Source organism: Apium graveolens, chromosome 11 (assembly GCF_009905375.1).
Source record: "Apium graveolens cultivar Ventura chromosome 11, ASM990537v1, whole genome shotgun sequence".
NCBI lineage: Eukaryota > Viridiplantae > Streptophyta > Magnoliopsida > Apiales > Apiaceae > Apium > Apium graveolens.
In genome coordinates this window covers 203,328,113-203,347,467 of record NC_133657.1, presented here as the reverse complement: position 1 = coordinate 203,347,467, position 19,355 = coordinate 203,328,113, and the positions used below count along the sequence as shown (strand labels likewise).

At 29.6% G+C, this 19,355-nt stretch overlaps 1 long non-coding RNA gene across 2 annotated transcripts; it reads right to left on the bottom strand.

Moving 5' to 3' along the window:
- Positions 1-7,339: 7,339 nt before the first annotated feature.
- Positions 7,340-10,376, bottom strand: LOC141696774 (uncharacterized). Of its 2 annotated transcripts, XR_012564488.1 has the most exons (4): positions 10,154-10,376; positions 9,751-9,805; positions 8,400-8,452; positions 7,340-8,310 (listed from the first exon to the last, which is right to left on the bottom strand). It is a non-coding gene; the product is annotated as an uncharacterized LOC141696774 (long non-coding RNA). The 2 variants fall into 2 exon arrangements; XR_012564487.1 differs by lacking the exon at positions 10,154-10,376 and having other exon boundaries at positions 9,751-10,088.
- Between the last annotated feature and the right edge of the window lie 8,979 nt (positions 10,377-19,355).

Here is a 19,355-nt window from a genome sequence, read left to right as displayed (position 1 = left end):
TTATTTTATCAAGAGTAAAATATGACCATTATAATAGTTCTAAATTTTTTAATAAAATACAATTTCATACAGTACGTAAGCAAATATTCACTAAGTCTGGTGAGTATCAGACAGAGATGATTATGTTGCTATAATTCACTAAGTCTGGTGAGTATCAGACAGAGATGATTATGTTGCTATAGAATCTCATCCTTCTACTAAACCCTCCCAACACAAACTTGCTAGAAAAATTCAAAGAGCATATCATCCTTCTCCTGCTTGATTCTACTGGAATCATCATAATAAATACCAGACAGCGTTTACGCTCAAACCATTGGGAACCTTTCCTCCAATGATGAAGATGAATATCAGAGCAGCGTATGTAGGCTTCAAGGCTACTACCGTATCCAGTTAGGTCATCACATGGAGATATTTGTATAAGGTTGGCAAGTAGTGAACTGGGATACAACTCTCTGAAAGAGGAATAAATAGCTCATTCTGGTGATGTTTGCATCATCAAGAAATCAATACACATACACATGCATGCCTCCTTGAGCATTTTTTATTGCTCAAAAGCTTCTGCAAAAACAGGTGGTCGTGAAGAGGTGAGAGCTACAATTGACGAATGAGAAGTGTTTCTCCATTTCAAAAGTCATCAGATTTCTGAGTATTAAAATAGAGATTTTTTTAAAATTATTTTTAGAAAAAATATTATGAGATACGTAATGTCCCAGATACTGCTTTAAATAGAGAAATATCTGATGACTTTTGCAAAAGTCATCAGAAATCCACTTCATGTACTAATCAAGTTGCTAAAATCAAGTTGATCTTATGGGAGATAAATAGCATTTGAATGCTAAATAGCCGATTAATTGAGAAGTAATGATAGGCTTGATCTTGCTAAATTCATAGCAACTTAATCATCCTAAAGGAACCAATGAATCGGCTATTTAGCATTCAAATGTTATTTATCTCCCATAAGATCCATAATTACAAAGGCATCTTAGAGGACGACATATAGCATGATGGAACAAAAGTAAAAGAAGGAAGAATAGTGGCTTACATACCAAATCCCATGGGTAGAGTAGAGTACAACTGAGGTCTCAATGCAGCTTCACTTAAACATGAGATATGGCTTAAAAGAATCATTTTCAAATGGCAACTCCATTGAAGTTCATTGTCTTCCATGTTTACATATGAACCGGTTGAAAGATCAAAATTTGTATCTAAGTTCCTGATCAGAAATTAAAAATATAATGTAATAAAGGACCAAGATAGTGTGGCAATAATACCTGACTACATATTTTTTGATATGCAGGCTGGTCCTGGGAAAGGATTCTGCGTGTCTCCAAGTGAAGATGGCAATTATGATTTTGTGTTAGTTTTTCAAATATGAATTGGTACTCGAACATCCTGTGAAGTAAAGGATGATGGGAATATAATCAGTGGTGTATGGCGCGGAAAAAGGAGACACTGATTCATGCATCATTGATCAAAAAACAGGCTAGACACACATACACATAATTCATCATAATTTTGTAAACACTGCTGTAAACTTTATCAGCACACCATCATCTCCTGCCAAAATAAAATCAAATATAAGTAAAAAATAAATATATAAATATATAAAATCTACACAAATAACAATACTAATCAGAGATTAGACACACATACACTTAATTCACCACGATCAAAAAATCATGTGCTATGTATTTAGACATAGGTTAAAAAATCATGCATCATTAATCAAAAAACAGGTTAAACACACATATACTCTAAGCTTTATCAACACATCATCATCTCCTGTCAAAACCATAATAAATATAAGTAAACAATAAGTATATGAACATATAAAATCAATATAAATAACAATACTAAAATCACGAAAAACGGATATTGAAAAGATGGACATAATTACTAACCTGTAGAGCACGTATAACCTGCAAAAAGAGAGAGAAGAATGAGATTCAAATATTAGAAATTTATGTAGATAAGAAAATTGATTCATTCATCTTGATAAAATTAGGTACGTGTTTATATCATTATATATCTATCTACTTCAAATAAAAGCAAAAAATAAGGAAGATATTAATTAGTGATTATTTTGATGAGAAATTTGAAATTCAAAACATAACCAATAAGGAAACTAAAGATTATTATTGACATAGAAATTTAACCAGATCTGAGAAAATCATGCAAATATTTTTAAACATTGTCAGTTTCCTTAGATAAGATGTTTAAAATTCAAAATATACCTAATTTAGTGTTAGTATGGTTAATAAATGGGTAATAGATGGATAATTCATGGGTTTATAGTTTATATGCAAAATGGGTTATGGGTAACCCATTTAAAGTTGGATTATCCATAGCTGAAAGTATATTTACCAAAATGGACATGGGGTAGTATAATTTTTATTGGATGGGAGGGTATTTGGTGTAAATTTTTATTTACAATCAACTCGTATTTATAATTATCCGTAAAACGTGATTCAGTTATAGACGGTGCGATCAGTTAATGCGGTTGAGTAATTCGTCTATACACCCTAATCAATATCATTCAAATATGATTAGCCAGTTTTTTAGATAATAATGGAGTTTCAATTGTGCATACCGTATCTCTTATAAATATGTTATGTTGATAATCAATTTTATGTTGAATTTATATTTAGTTGAGTATTACTTTACAATAATTTTGTTAGTATTAGGTCATCTCCAATCGTTTCTCTATTTCAAAGTTGCTTTATCTTTATATTAAATCACTTTTATTTTATATCACTGTTTTATCTCCAACCATTCTTTAACCTTTATTTTAATAATTAATATTCCTTCTGCACAACAATACATAGACAATGATATAAAATTGGAGAGAGATATAAAGAGATAAGATGTGAGGGAGTTGGTTAAACAATTATATTTAATCCAATTAAACGTAGGGGTCAGTTTATTAACGAGTTGATACTGAACTCGACATGACACCGTTAGTTTGTGGTTCTATATTTTATTAACATCAAAACTCATTTTTAGTGTCATACAAAATTTCAGTGTTAAACATGTGATTTTATTTTTATTTGATTTTTGAAAGTACAGCTCTTTAATTATAAATAGCTGTGCAAGTATGTAAGAGTTTTACGAAATGTGCAATTTCCTTTAAATCGAACCGTTAAAGATTAAGTACAGATACATGACTGAAGGGATTCTAAAAAAAGATTATGACAGGGATTTAAAAAAAGATTATGACAGTAGGAAAAGGCCTAATAGCATCTCCAAGGGTATTAGTTATTTTCATTAGCTAAAACGGGATAAAATAGATATTATCTAAAATTTGTTGAATCGGGAGGAAATTTTGTTTTAATGGTATTAGCTATAATGGTTAGCCATATTTGAAAAATATTATTGATTGTTATTTTTAAATTTTAATGATTTTATTCATATTTTATATCTATCTTTTGAAAACAGAGGTTGTAAATGAATTATTAATATTTTTTTAATTTTTTTATTTATTACAAGTAAAAAAAATATACAATTAATAATTTTTTTTTGATATAATTGTTACAATCTAAACATCTGAAAAACTAGTTAACAAACATTACATATATATTATAAAATATTTACTAATTTTATTTATTATCGTTTATAAGTAATTTTTATAAATACATAATTTACATTAAAATAGTTATAAAAGTAATTAATAAATTTAGTTAACATTAATTTTTTTAAAACAAACAATGAATTTTTTTATAATTTTATAATAAAATAATTTTACACTTAAAATTAAATAAAATTAAAATATAATATTTAAAAATAATACATATATATATATTATAACTATTAAATTATGAATATATATACATATATGGGTTAAGTTATATAGAGACCACTTTTTTGGAGACCTTGGAGACCACTATTGCATAAAAATATTACAAAACCTATTATTTTGTGAATCATGCTCTATAAAGATCCTTATTTTATTCAAAATCTTGAATATTATATATGTACTGCATGTAAAAAATTACAAAAATATTTTATTCTGCAAAACATGTTAAGTTTGCGGAACATTTGTTCAGTTTGCGGAACATTAGCTTGCAGAACATACACATTATACTTATTAAACTTAAATGATCTTCAATGATTTTAATATATTAGTGATACTCGTAAAACATACTTTACAAAATAATATATTTTATAGTATTTTGATTGCAGAACTATTCTGATAAAAAAGGGATCCCCATAAAACTTTTCTTTATACATATATACCTAGAGACATAACTAGGATTATAGCGGGAGAATACATTTATTTTGGAGGGAAATGACCATTTGATATAGATAATGGATTTATCTAAAAGTTTTGCTGACAGGTGTCTGCTTTGGAGATGTGTTTTTTTTACATATTGGGTATATTTTCAAATCGCATGTGTATTTTTTATATACTTTCAAATTTTTGGTTGTCAGCAAACGTGCATGGCGTTGGACATGCTCTAAGAAGACGAATTGAAGGACAATTCAGATTTTAAATTCAAAAGAATTCACTTATTTATAAAATCTTTTAAAATATTTAAAATTTTAAAAATCATCAGATATTATTTATAATCCCTATTATACTACAATAAATTTTCAATAAAAATATTTGAATGAATATCATCAAATTTTTGAAATTTGAATTAAATACAATCAAATTCGACAAACACCTATTTAAAATTTAGCTAAAAACTTTGCTTGGTCTTCAAAGGTAATAAATACCTACGTGTAATATATATGAAGTTCATACATGAGATAACATGTAATAAATGACAAGAAAATACACATATATGCAATCTTGAAATTAAATATTATATATTCTTTTACAGAATAAATTACAACATTATTTAGCATAAATATTTACATGTACAATAAAAGTCATTCTCGCAATAATAACCTATTAATTCTCCATGAATATATTTCTCCATACACAGTTCTGTGCACAACTGTTGACGTTTTTGTTGTTCTATGCAACCGGGAAAAGGATTTACATTGTAACAAATCCCACTCGATGTACCTGTCAAATTAATATATCACAAATTACTTGAATATGATTTTCATAAATCTAACGTATTACAATAAGAAGTTATATCCTCCGTCTCCTCCTATTGTTATAGTTTATTCGATAGTGTATGACACTTATTTTAAGATTAAGAGAAAGTTTAGTTTTTTAATATATTTTTTTCGAATAAAAATTTTAATATTCTATTTTTACTGAAAAAAAGATTTTTTTAAAAAAAAATATAAAACTATACTTTATGTTTATGCGTGCTTACTCTCAGAAACGATAACAATCATATCGACAGTATTATTTTGCTTAAGCCCAAATATCGATCCTTTAAATTAACAAATACATAAAAGGAAATGTTATTTCCAGAGCAAAATTTTTATTTCTAGAGCAAACATTAAGTGAAAATGCTAAACTACCCCCTGTACATACAATAAACATTTTTTGAAAAGATTAAGACATGAATAATTTGGTAATTTCATGCTATAATGCTCTTAAAATAAAAAAAATGCTCTGAAAATAATATTTTTCTACATAAATGGTAATCAGTAAAAAAGAAAATTTCTAAATTGGGTATGACTTGCCTAAACCAAGATCGACAGCCATGTTTGGTGAAGATTTTACGCTTACAAGAAACGTAACGAGTATAACAACGATGAAAACTTTCTTCATCTTGTCTAGTTTAGAAATCATACAAAAAATATTTTGAGTTAGTTTCCTGGCCTATATTATAATGCAAGTTTTATCTTTCTGAATTTAAGGACGAAAAAAATGTCATTCATAAGAGATTTTGATACTTTGTAATCAAATTTATATTATCCTTCATGGATATTATAAACGTCTAGACATTGTACATGAGATCATATATTTGTTTTAAATCATATTTAATTCTCAAATATCATGTAGTGATGTGTGAGATCTTTAAGATTTTGGGAAATATTAAGTATATTTTATTTTGGATAAAACAGATTTTGTTAGCACATCTACACATTGTTAAGAAAATACTCCCTCCGTGTCTTCATGTTCTTTACATTGAGGATGAGGTATTAGCACGCATTTTAACGCTATCGTAAAGTATGGTGTGCTAAATAATTTTATCTTTTGAATAAAAAATGATTTTTAAATTTTTATATAGAGAAAAAAAATTAAAAATAAATTAAAAATAAATTTTATAATAGCCTTAAAATGTGTAAGTAAAGAAATAAGTGAGACGTTCGTTTAACAATATTAATTCAGATTGTTGTAAACGAAATTAATTTGAAATATTCGCAGAAAATAATATAAAGCGTGTTTTGTTAGAATAGTTTGCCTATATATCGAGTGCTCTTAAACCTTTTATCGAACGTATATTACTTATGTGGGCTGGGCCAGAGGTTATTTCTAAAAGGGCTATCTTAATTAACATGGGCCAGGGTTTACAATATGGACCGATAAGCCTTTTCAAGTAAAAAGTGGATTCTAACAAAAAATGGAAGTAAAAATGGGCGTGTAATTAATTACTCAAAATACGTATTTTTAAAACATGTACTCCCTCCGTCCCTAAAAACGTTTCCTATTTGTGTTGGACACGTTTCTCAATGCACACTTTTAATTGTTAATATCTTTAAATTTGTATATTAAATATAAAAATTTCACTGTATTAAAGTACTGATAAATACGAATCCAACAATATCACTCATGACTATGTTTGATATTATAGATTAGACATAAATTAGTAGTCAATCGCTTATCGTGAACAGTACCGAAAGTCAAAAGAGGAAACATATATTGGGACGGAGGGAGTAGCTAAAAATACCATTTTAGTTATATGTTTATTGATCGGATTAGTGTAATACACATTTGAGATTTGGGCATGTCAGAAAATTACCAGAGATACGCAATTACAGTTTAAGTATTACCATTGGGATACGCAGTTGCCAAATGCGTATCATTTGCGTATCATAAAAAAAAATGAATACCCGCTTAGCAAATATGTATCTAGAACAAAAGAAAATATCCAACTGTAAATGCGTATCTCAAACGGTTTTTTTAGTCATCCACTATCAGAATGAGTATTTTCAGCCATTTGCTAAAAAAAATGTTTTTAACATTCTTTTTCATTTTAACATATATATAAATTATTATCAACACACAAAACTTAGACATGTCTTTAATAAACCGCTTTTTTCAAAACATTCTTGCAAGTAAATTCGCATAAATTCGAATTTCCTACAAGTAGTTATTTTTATTTTAGTAAAGACGTGTCGTGTTAACGTACATAATCAACACATAATGGCTGAAATAATTGAGTGAGAGAATGGTACCAGCACGTTAACTACAATTACTACAAAATGAATGTGGAAATGTACAAAACTCAAATAAACCTCAAATTAGTAAAGTTAACCAACGTCATATTATTACAAACGTGTTCGAGTACAATCACTTCTAAAATCTCAAATAAATGATAAGCATTATATTTAATAAGAGAAGATCAAAGGCCCGAACAGTGAAAGGCTGTCATGGTTCCGTCCGGTGGCTCTGTAATGTTGATATCACATCCGACGTCGTAGATGTACGCTTTATCGGAGATGCGTGATTGTGTATAAAGTGGCTCAATACTAGAATGAATCAATAAATAAAAACATATATATTCTTCAAAATCATAACTAGTCGAGTTGAAATAAGTATTATTTCCTGAGGAAGTAAAATGTAAATTTTTAAATAGACCCGAATCAATATAAAATGATTGAAAACTAATAGAATCTAGTGTTATATTATAATATGAAAGACTGATATTTGTCGTAATATTTAATGGTGTTATACTGTGATAATTTATAATATCGAGTGATAAACTAACATTATACGAAAGTGTGGGTTGAACATCAAACTGATATAATGTCATGTTTGATAGTTCAACTTTAATCGGATCATCGGTGTATTCGTGATGATGCTGACGATGATGATACCGATTATACATAATAAAATATACGGAAAGTGTTATAGTCGGTGGTAAAATAAGTATAATAATACAAACTAGTATAAAAAAACAACGATGTCTATATATGAAAGAAAAAATACGTAAAAAAATAGCATAAATAATTAAAATTGGTAAAAATAAAATATATATGGTAAAGCAGAAAAATTTATAATTATAATTTAAATTACTAGTATTATTATTATTATTATTATTAGTCACAGGTCTACCGATATTTGGTGTCTCGTTATATTGATCGACATGCACTATCTCTGTCTCGGTAGTACTATTCACCGCTACACTTATTTGGGCGACTTGAGGAGTCTTAACTTCCTCCGCTACATCATCATTTTGTCTGCACAATGATATAAAATATTATTATACGAGAGTGCATATTTTTTAATAATGCGTTATAATTTAGTTACACATGTATAATTGTTGTACCTGAATATATATAGAACGCTGTTCTTCAAAACATCGAATAGAAATCTCAGCATCTGTAAAAAAATGTTTGATTAAAAAAAATTAAAATAATCTCCTGAAAAATGTCTATAAACTATGTTTTTATACTTAATTACGCAGACAGTTGAGTACAAACCCTGTGTATCGTCCATGTAAACCCAATTATTAAAAATTGTATTCTAACCAATCATGTTATGTTGTGTTTAAGTAAGGAACATTATTATTTACTATAGATGTGTTACAACACTACAACAAAATAAACTAAACGACGACCAACTTACGACGGAAAAAGGTGGAAGATTTCGGTGTTTATCTTCTTTGCTGCGAGCTGGTCTGGAGCAAGGTGGGAGATTTCGGTTTTTATCTTCTTTGCTGCGAGCTGCTGTTAAGCTGTGGTGAAGTTGCTTGGTTGGATTATTGTTGTTGGGGCTCGTGCATTGCGTTTAGTTGCTGGATTTTTCTGGTCTTTGCTTGGCTCCTGGAGTGTTGTTCTCCTTGGAGTTTTGTTTTCTCTGAGTTGATTTTTGTTGGTTTTTTGTCTAGTTTTTAGGCAGGTTTTTTATTTAGTCTCTTGGTGTTGTACTCGTTGTATATTCTTCTTTCTCTTTTATATTATACAAGACTTAACCTTATTTATCCAAAAAAAGGAAAGAAAAGAAAGTGACAGGAATCCGGCTAGATATTTTTTTTAAACCTGGAAATACAAACTTATGACGGTTGTTCATCACATATTCCGTCATAAATAGAACCCAATTCCTAAAATAAGACGTTTTTTTTGTCGGAATTTTCTAACTTACGACGTATAGTTGCGTCGTAAACTTATGTTTAATTTCATTAAAAGTTGATCCCACAAGAGAACATAGGACATTATTTTTCGTTGTAAGTTGATAACTTATGACGGAATATACTTCGTCGTAAGTTGATTTATTATTTTATTGAGAACGTGGACCCCAATTTACTAACTGCGACGAAACTGTATTTTGTGACGAAAAACTGAACTTACTACTCGAGTAAAAATGACGATTTCAATAAAAAAACCCGTCGTAAATGGCCTGATTTATTGTACCGGAAGGACATATGCACTAAATACACTATGATAAAAATCTGCAACCACAGTTTTAAAATGTGAAAAATGAACAAGAGTCCAGCTATTTTTACCACAAGTGCATGACATTAAAAATATATTTTGAGAATCACATGGTATTGGCTGTTTAACAGTACTTGTGTTGTAAAGTTTGTTAACAATCAGACATTGACACTTTAAACTAGGCAGTGAGCAACTGGGAATGAAGATTTCGAAAGACGAAAACAATAGCCGAGGATCAAAGCTTACCTCTAGATTGAAGAAGTGTGACCATAACTTTACCTTCGAAAAAGAGAAGTTGTGCCTGCATCAAATGGACATGAGATGAGATTATCATGGCGATTTCACACTGGCACCATTCTTGAAGTACTTATATAAGTGCTACAGTTGGTATAACAGCCGATAAATCGTAGTCTCGGGCATTCAACATTTTCAGAAAAAATTGTTTCATGAACTTGACAAACTAAAATCCAATTCTAGATTGAAATTATCACAGTGCAAGGCTAAATGACAATCAACCTGCAACATATCTAGGGCGACAGTTTCTGACAATACTAGAATTTCAAGAGTTACTTGTAAATTATTCAACAAAAATGAAGAAAAATGTATGATCCAGCTCCAACATATCAAACTGAACAGAAATTCAACATACCTTGAAAAAAGAGGAACTTTTATTGATTATTAGTATATTATATATACCGGAAAAGGTGTAGGATTTTCTTTGCCACGGCTCAGCAAATACGTTACAGAACATGAGACATAAACTTGAACTAAAAATGAAAATTTTGAGTAATTTATAACATTGTTCAGCAGCTATTGAGTCTACGGCAAGACAACCACATCTCCTGTATTTTTCTAGTTTGGGACAATTGGATGAGTACTTACTTATTCAACTGTTAATCCCAATAATGTCAGGTTTACTGGATTCACAGCTGTTCAATTATATAGTAAAACGTATGAAAATCGTCTATAAGCTTTTATAGTAAAGCATATATCTAGCAACATAATTTTAATCTATGGCGTTCATACAGGCTGGAACTGGTAAAACATAGTCTGATCAAGTAAAATGTGTTGCTGTACGCTAATACAAGAGAGTGCACCTGATCTTCTTTATTTACCTACTTATTTTTGTTCATGGGTCATGCATTATTGTTATCTTTATCTGTAAATTTTCCTGTAGTCTTGTGTGCTAGTAAATCCTGTTGGTTAAAACAATGCAACTTAGGGCCTCTCTAGGCAATAGCTTTTAAGATGCTTATTGGACGTATTAGTTAGAGTGTTTTTTTGTCTAACTTAATTTGATTTATTTGTTTGCTAACTTTTGTTTTAATATATTTTTATTAAAGTTTTTCTAATTTTAACTTATAAATTAAGATAATTGTATTTAAAAATTATTTATTTTGATTCATTTAAGTAATAAAATTTCATAAATAAAATTATTTAAAAACTTACATAACTTATAGCTATTTATCTACTCATCACTTATAAGTCAATTATTTATTTTAAATCATATGTTACTTATTTTAAGATTTCCAAAGGGACACTTATATTACCTTTTAAAAAAATAGCTTTCTATTTGAGACATATGAATATATTTTTTCTAAAATTTAAGAGTATATTAATGTAATTTTTGTTTTTTTTTTCAAATTTTTAATATATTATTATTTTTATTATTCTAATAATGTAATACTCCCTTTGTCCCATGGAGTTCTATACGTTTACTATTTGCACGTATTTCGAGTATTCTCTAAAGTATAGTTTCATAATGTTTTTTTTAAAAAAAATTAAACAAAAGTTTAAACATGAAACTTTTATTCAGAAAAAAAAATTAAAAAAAATATTATTTTGGGACAGAGGGAATATTATTTTGGCTTTATCTTGTAATATGAAAATGAATATGCACGTTGGGAAGCTTACCAAACAATTTTTAATTTAGAGTTAGTTTGACGATTATTTTTTTTTTTTGAAAAAAATCAGAATTAATTTAATAATGAAAAGCCATACGGCATCTACAAGAACAATCGAGTCGAACAAACAAAAAATAGATCTTATCGCTGATTAATCTAGTATTTATCAAGACACAATCAAACGATTTGTTTAAATTGATATATACACATGTATCGCCTTCACCAAAACCAGTTTGAGCTATCGATCGTAGTTGTAATCCCATATAAATCTTTATCACTGAATCAAACCTCTGAAAATCCGGCAGATCTAACGTCTTGGACATCGAATCACACCAAAACACACCAAAAAAATACACCAAACTCTCATAAGGAGAGAATAAACAAAACCCAAATAAATTGGGAACAAATCTCACCCAACAAAGATTTTATTAAACAAAAATACAATCTTGAACGATAAAAATCCTTACCCGGGGAGGAGTATTATTGAAAAACACGAACAAAGCAAGGAAAATAGATGATTTGGGGCTTTCCACCGGTGAAAACTGACAGAAGCCCCGAACGGCCGTTAGAAAAAAGAGAGGCTGAGAGAGCTTTTTTTAGGGTTTGAGGAGGTGTTTGACTATTATTATTCTAACCATATCGAACATCAATGGAAGAGAAAGGGAAAAAAATTATATTAAAAATATACAATTTAGAAATCCTATTTAGATGAGATCTGGACTATTTTTTATATTCATAATTCTGTTTTATCTAAAAAATCTATTATTTTTTATTAAAATGATGGCAGTTCTATTTCTACGGGCTATGGATCTAATTGATGTGTAGTCCTCATATATCAATTATGTGCTGCTACAGCCCAATTTTACTAATTTGGGTTGTATACCTTATAATTGAGTATCGAACTCAGAATGTGAGACGACAAGATCTTAACCAGTTGAGTTATCTCATCGGGCTTGTCTGGTATAGGTTATTAACCTATCCTGTATGCCCGCAAAGAGTTAACCTGGTGGCCTAAGTTTTGTTTTTTTAATAACGGTTATTTCCTATTTTGATAACTAAAAATAAAAATAAATAATATTATACATGTTACACTATTAAGTTTAATAGTTTAAATTTAAATTTAATAGATGGATAGATATAATTTTAAAAATATTTAGATATTAAGGAATCCGTGTAATGCACAAGATTTAAGTTAGTAAATTTAATTATTGGACTATCTCCATGCAACGTTAAGTTTCCCCTAATTTTTGAGGCAATGTACGAAACAATTTAAATAAAATTTTCTGGACCCAAGAATTGTGCCTAAAAACCTCTCATAGGCTTAGAAAATCGTTAAAACACATTTAATTATGAATCCGACATTATGAAAAAAACAAAAAAAAAGACTATGATTCCAACATCCGTGAAGTATGACAATCTTTTTAAGTCTAGTATAAATAATCTTTTAAGTGATCAAAATCAAATTATAAAATCGAAATGTTAAAATTTATTTCTAATATTTATCCATAGATGAAAATGATCGAATAAGTAGTACACTAAAATAATAAAATTATATTTCAAATTCCCGAGTTGAGTTATTATCTGTCGTAGAACTATCAAAAATGGTTAAATAGCTTATGAACAAGAATGTAATGGCAGCATGCTCATGTTACATATTTTAACGACTAAATTTTACAATTCAACGAGATTTCGCGACACAGCTTGTTACTACTTCACATTTATAACTTGAATATCTCGGTTGTATTTCATATATAAAGAAAGGCATGGATACAGGTAAAAAAAGTGGTGATTGACCGAGAAAACGCCTGGCGGCAGAGTGATAAGAACGTATTAAAGCCGATTTAATCGAGAAAATTAAAACGAGAGACAACGATTGTTACATGAAAATAACAAGCTAGCTATTAAACGTCCCCCTTGTTTCTTGGACCACCAATAATTTAGCAAACTCGTGGACGCCAAATTAATGAGAAAATAAGATAGATTCATATATGCATGTAACCATGGTTTTTGCGTCTTTATCATTGATTCTCAAACGCTGCTTTCTTGGCTCATCAAGATTCAAATCAATCTTGAATCTAAGAGCCTCTCTAATAATTTTAGATAAATGATTAACTAAATAGCTTAAAAACGCCAACGAAATGTTGATGCAATGGTAAACCTCTTGTATCCCCTTTCGGAAAAAGTTTAGGAATTCGATCTATGCAGTGTGCATGTGTTACCCATTAACAAGTAATAAAAAAAAACATTCAAATCAATCTTGTTGTGCTATGGACCTATGTTTCTCCATGTTTAGTGTTTGTCTCACTTTCATCTAGATCCTACTTCTTTTTACTGTACCTCACTATTTCTAAATAATGTTTAGACAAATATGGATTGTGCAAACATCTTATAATCGAATTAGACAAATGTTTTTCGATAAAATTAGACAAAATTTTGGGTAAGAACATTTGTCAGAGTAAAATAGTATTTCCCTCCCTAAAAACGTTTCCTATTTGTGTTGGACATGTTTGTCAATGCACACTTTTGATTGTTAATATTTTTAATTTCGTATTAGTAATAAATATAAAAACTTTATTGTATTAAGGTACTCATAAATACGAATCCAACAAAATCACTCATGACTATGTTTGATATTATAGATTAGACGTAAATTAGTAATCAATCGCTTACCCTGAGTAGTACAAAAATTCAAAAAGAAAAATGTTTAACGGGACGGAGGGAGTATCGATTTTGATCGAAATGCGTTTAGCGCGAAAAAAATAAACATACCATTACAAGAAACTCAACTACAAATGATCATTCAAATACGATTTTAATTAAATTTTCCTGCCCATGTTCAACTGTTTTTATTTCAATGTACGTCGATAACAGTATAATCTAGAAGTTTCAAAAACGTAAAATTCATAAATAAATCTACCTTACTTTATGTAAGAAGTTATAGATTTTGAATACAAGATCGTTTGAATCATAAAATTATTATTTCAATTCTCGTTAATCGAATTCAAATCCGTGATCCAATTTCATAATTTGGGACTAATCATGAAAGTATTTGATATCAGAATAGGCACGGAGACATTAACAAAGTGCAAAGTAGAGGGGGAAGAAGAGAGGGGTTCAAAAATAAACAAAGTACACTTTATTCTTAATTAAAGCAAAAGCCGAAAAAGAAATGACCACTCACCTCGAAAGACGGCAAATATGAATTGACCATGCCCTACTACTGACCTTGATTGTCTAATAACTTTTCTTTACGTTGCATGTTTGATTAGGTATTACTTGCAAAAAGATATTTACAGCCGTTCGGAATCGGATGTATCGAACAAGTTGGAGAATGGTACTCCTTGTGTCTCAACCCCTTTTTTACGGTTTTTTTATGTCTTATCCAATTCTTTATATTTCAAAACTTATCAAAAATAGATAATGGGTCTCACCAATTTCCCACTTTTCATTCATTTTCACATTACTTTTACTCCACTATCTTCCTTTTATACATTAAAAATTAATGGATCTCAAACGTAAAGAATTGGCCGGGATGGAGGGAGTACTAAATGTTGTTAAGTTGCAGCTTATTTGCTTAATGATGAAATTGATGGGTACTTGATTTAGAAATTAAGTGGACGGGAGCTTACAATGGTTTTAAAGCTTAATCTATTGTTTAAGACGATGTAATGATTAAATAAAACTAGTTTTATTTTTCTATGTTAACCCAACTCGTTTAAATTCAGCTTATCTAACTTACGAGTAAATTCGATTTGACTCGTCAACTAAACGAGACAAGTTCAGTGAAGAATTCCAGCCCATTTAACTTAAACAAGCGATTCGACTCATTTAAAAATAATTAAACTCGAACTTATTTTTTTGAAACCCGAATACACGATTAAGGTTGGCTCGAGTGATTAGGTAAAATGTTTTTTAGTATCTGGCCATGGTTAATTTGCATAGAACAATGTTATATCGTGAAAAATATCCCAAAAATATTTTTTAGATGTAACGTGACGCTGTTTCATTTGTAGATTCATGTTAATGCATGTTGGATCCATTTCATTAATGAGAAAATAATTAATAATACTACATTCACTCAATATTTAAAAACATTTTCGTCAACGTTTTTTGGGACTTTTTCATTTCTGATTCACATATATGTTCGTGACGTAAATCAAAATAGTTAAATACTAAATATCATGTAAACGTGCTTAGCAACATAAATATCTAATGACGTTCGAAAACAAGTATTAAACCGTCCTTACCACCTTAATCACAAAAGACGAAAAGCTTAATTAAATAATAAGATGGCCTTACACAAAGCTAGAAGTGCATGGGTTGGTGTAGAAAAGATTGATTCAACATTGTACAATTACTATAACAGAAAGATGCTGCACTAAGCTTTCTTTTTAGAGCATGCCCCCTTCTTAAAGGTACCATTATAGACAGAGATCATGCATATTGAGCCTGAAAACAAGGGTAAAATAAAATTAAAGATTAAAGAGAAATTAAGAAAATGACAAAGAAATGTACGTTGTGAAAGTAAATTTAGTGATTATCCACCTCAATTGGCGAAAGAAGAACTGAAAATATACGGATTGTACGAGTTGGGGAATCAAACAGGTGCATAGTACAATTATTAAGGTGTTAAAAAGAAAAGTTATTTATAATGGAATAACTTATCCGAATTGGCTAAACGGAGGATATGATGGTACGATAATCGTAAATTGTTATCGAATTTCGTATTTTACATGAAAAATTAACAATATTGTTGTGAATGGATGTCTCTAAAACTTTTTAGATTTAATCTTTTGATCTTTCATAAATATGAGTCAGTTGACTTCTCAAGTTCATGTATCAAGTTCATGTATCAGGTTCATGTATCAAGTTCATGTATCAAGTTCATGTATCTTATATATCCTATACCTATAAATAGCCATATAAACGGAGCTTGTAAACATACTTGGAAATAATATATTTTCTCTTCTTCTCTCTTTCTCTTCTTCTCTTGGTGTATGTATACTATATTTCTAATACGTTATCAGCACGATTGCTTAAAAAGTTTGGAGGCCACTTACCGTACAAGAAATCACCTACATATCTTCTTTATTTATCTCACCTAAGGTATGTAATTTTTCATGTTAAGATAACTTGATTCGTTATTATTTCTCTACATAATCATATATTCACTACTAGAAATATGACATCAGACATCGGTTCAGAACCGATGTTAAAAAAAATCTGAACAGATGTCTTCGCGTGTGATGTAAAATGTCATCAGCCTTTGACATCGGTTAACAGCCGATGTCTATTACAGTGCTATACATCAGTTTTAAGATTAAATGTGATGCCTTTGCAACAAATTTCAGCTTATATTATAGTATTTCTAGGTGAATATGAGTATATTATGAGGTATTTATCCATTAAAATATGAAACCTACAAGCTCTAAAAGCCATTTATTAAAATTCTTTCGAACAAACCGATGTCAAAAGAGAGACTCAACATCGGTTCACTTATTTGCCCGATGTGAAATGCGGGATTAGACATCGGTTCATTTAGACGTCCCATGTGAAATATAGGATTAGACATCGATTTTGTTTATGTATCCAATGTGAAATCATTATGTTTAACATCAGTTATATTCCTAAACCGATGTGTACTCTCTACTATTTTAAAATTTAAGACATCAGCTTTTATAAACTTCCGATGTTATTTGCACTCTTTACATTGAGTTTCTTTTCATAACCGAGGTCCAATGTCTATTTCACATCGAATTTTTTAGTTCTTTTTCATTTAATATTATTTTACCTGATGTCTATCTTATATATTTCACATCGGTTTATAATTATCAATGTGATGTTAATGTTTTGTAATTTGCATGTCATCCTGATACTGTTCACATCAACTGGAACCAATTACATTTACAACAAAAAAAACCAAACAATGCAATATAAACATAAAGCTACATTGATACCAAATTTCTTAACATTCAATATCCAACAAGTGGTCAATTCGGACACATTTCAAGTCTAAATTAAATATCCAAACCACAAACAATAAAACCCAAATTCACTAGTTACAATCTAAACATATTTGACTTGGAACAAATATGTCAAAGGAAATCATAGAAGCCAAGCATAAAAGCCAATCGTCTCAGTCAAAGACAAAGAAGGCAAACGACGCGATTGACATATACCCAAAATACAGGATGCCAGAAACTAGCTTTATGATCTCCAACTTTGTGAAAACGTAGAAAATGGAATAGAGGAACATGTACAAGGCAGATGATCGTGCTGTCGGGTAAGCCCTTCACCACCAATTGTAATCTTCACTGCATGTTATTACCAGAATAAGAAAATCTATGAATAATACTACAGGATGCAAGCCACATAACATGTGTAGATTAAAATCATCAACCTCTACATCAAGGGCTGCTACCTCTACAGACCATCTTAAGGGGTTCAACGGGTTGCAATTTTAGATCTAGTTTACAGAGTTACCTTGTGATGAGTTTCGAAAAACCTGATCACTTCTTCCATGTGATTCTGAAAAAACCCCTACTTGACATGTTAAAAAACATTATTAGGAAATGATATGATTGAACTTTCCAGCTTATCCCAGTATGCAACTCGATGAACTACTTACCTCGACAAAGCCAAAGAATCCAGAACTCATATCACCTGAATCATCCAAATCAAAGAACGAACAGTTATGAAATGCATCCAGACTGCTGGCTATAAAGCAATTCGATACACTCATGCAATCATTTAGGATCAGAACTTCATTGAGGTATTTACATGGTCTGTCCAAATCTAATGGTGCAAATGATTCGGACTGTATTTACAACTCGCCAGTTAAACTAAAAGTTTTTGACAATGAAGATGTGATGATGGTCCTTTTTTGCATTCTTGGAAGTTTTGCAAGAGATATGTTCTTCTCGTTGTCATAATTAATATGCTCATATACCTGCATATACAATAAGTACAAGCGTGGCTGGATTTGTTGTCATTGGTTGTCGTCATTCCTGGTAACATATAAAGATAAGGGGATAGACTATAAAATTGATAAAGGGAATAAAAATACCAAAACAAAAAGAGCACTCTGATCTGATACCTCCCCTGATTTGCATCCCGGACATTAGCTAATAGTTTGGATGCTGGAGATGAGACCTGAAAGATATATATTAAAAGAATGAAAGATTAATACTCTAAAAAACCGTTTGACACACATATTCCAAGATTCTGCCGGGACCAAGCACTTTATTATTTATATATAAATATATATAATCATTAGTATTATTATTTAAGGGCGAGCTTATAATAAAATAATATAAATTATAATTTTAATTTGTCTCTATGTTATCTTTATTTAATAAGACATAAACACCTTTTATAAAATACTACAACAAATGGGATAAAATTTGATAGTTACACTGGTTTTACGGAAATGTAACTACATACAACTTGAAATTTAAGAGGTGATCCAAATTTATTCAGAATAATAATAAAGTTATTATTGTCCTTTTCATCACTATTGTTGTTGATGAAAATGAACTTTGGCATTGTTTTATTTACACTATATTAATTTGATTTATAGTTTAGTCTACGTGATTAATTTTGGGTTAACTAATACACAATTTCTCCTTTGCTAATAATCTTAAACTAATTAATACAATCTAGCCCAGCAGTCCCTATCTGATTTGATTAATCTAAGTAAATTAGTAAATTGTCTAATGCTTTGTTTGAATAAGCAAAAGAAAAGTAGTAAACTAGTAGTAGTTGTTATTCCTAGTGGACTAACAATGAGATTTACAGAAGGGGGGTTGAATGTAAATCTCAAAACTTTTTCAAGTTTTGAGCAGTTTATGAAAGTTGTGTGTTCAAGAAGAACAAGTGTGTGAATTGCTTTAAGCTAATACAGACAGATATATATTCAAGCACAAATGTAAAGAACACAACAGACCT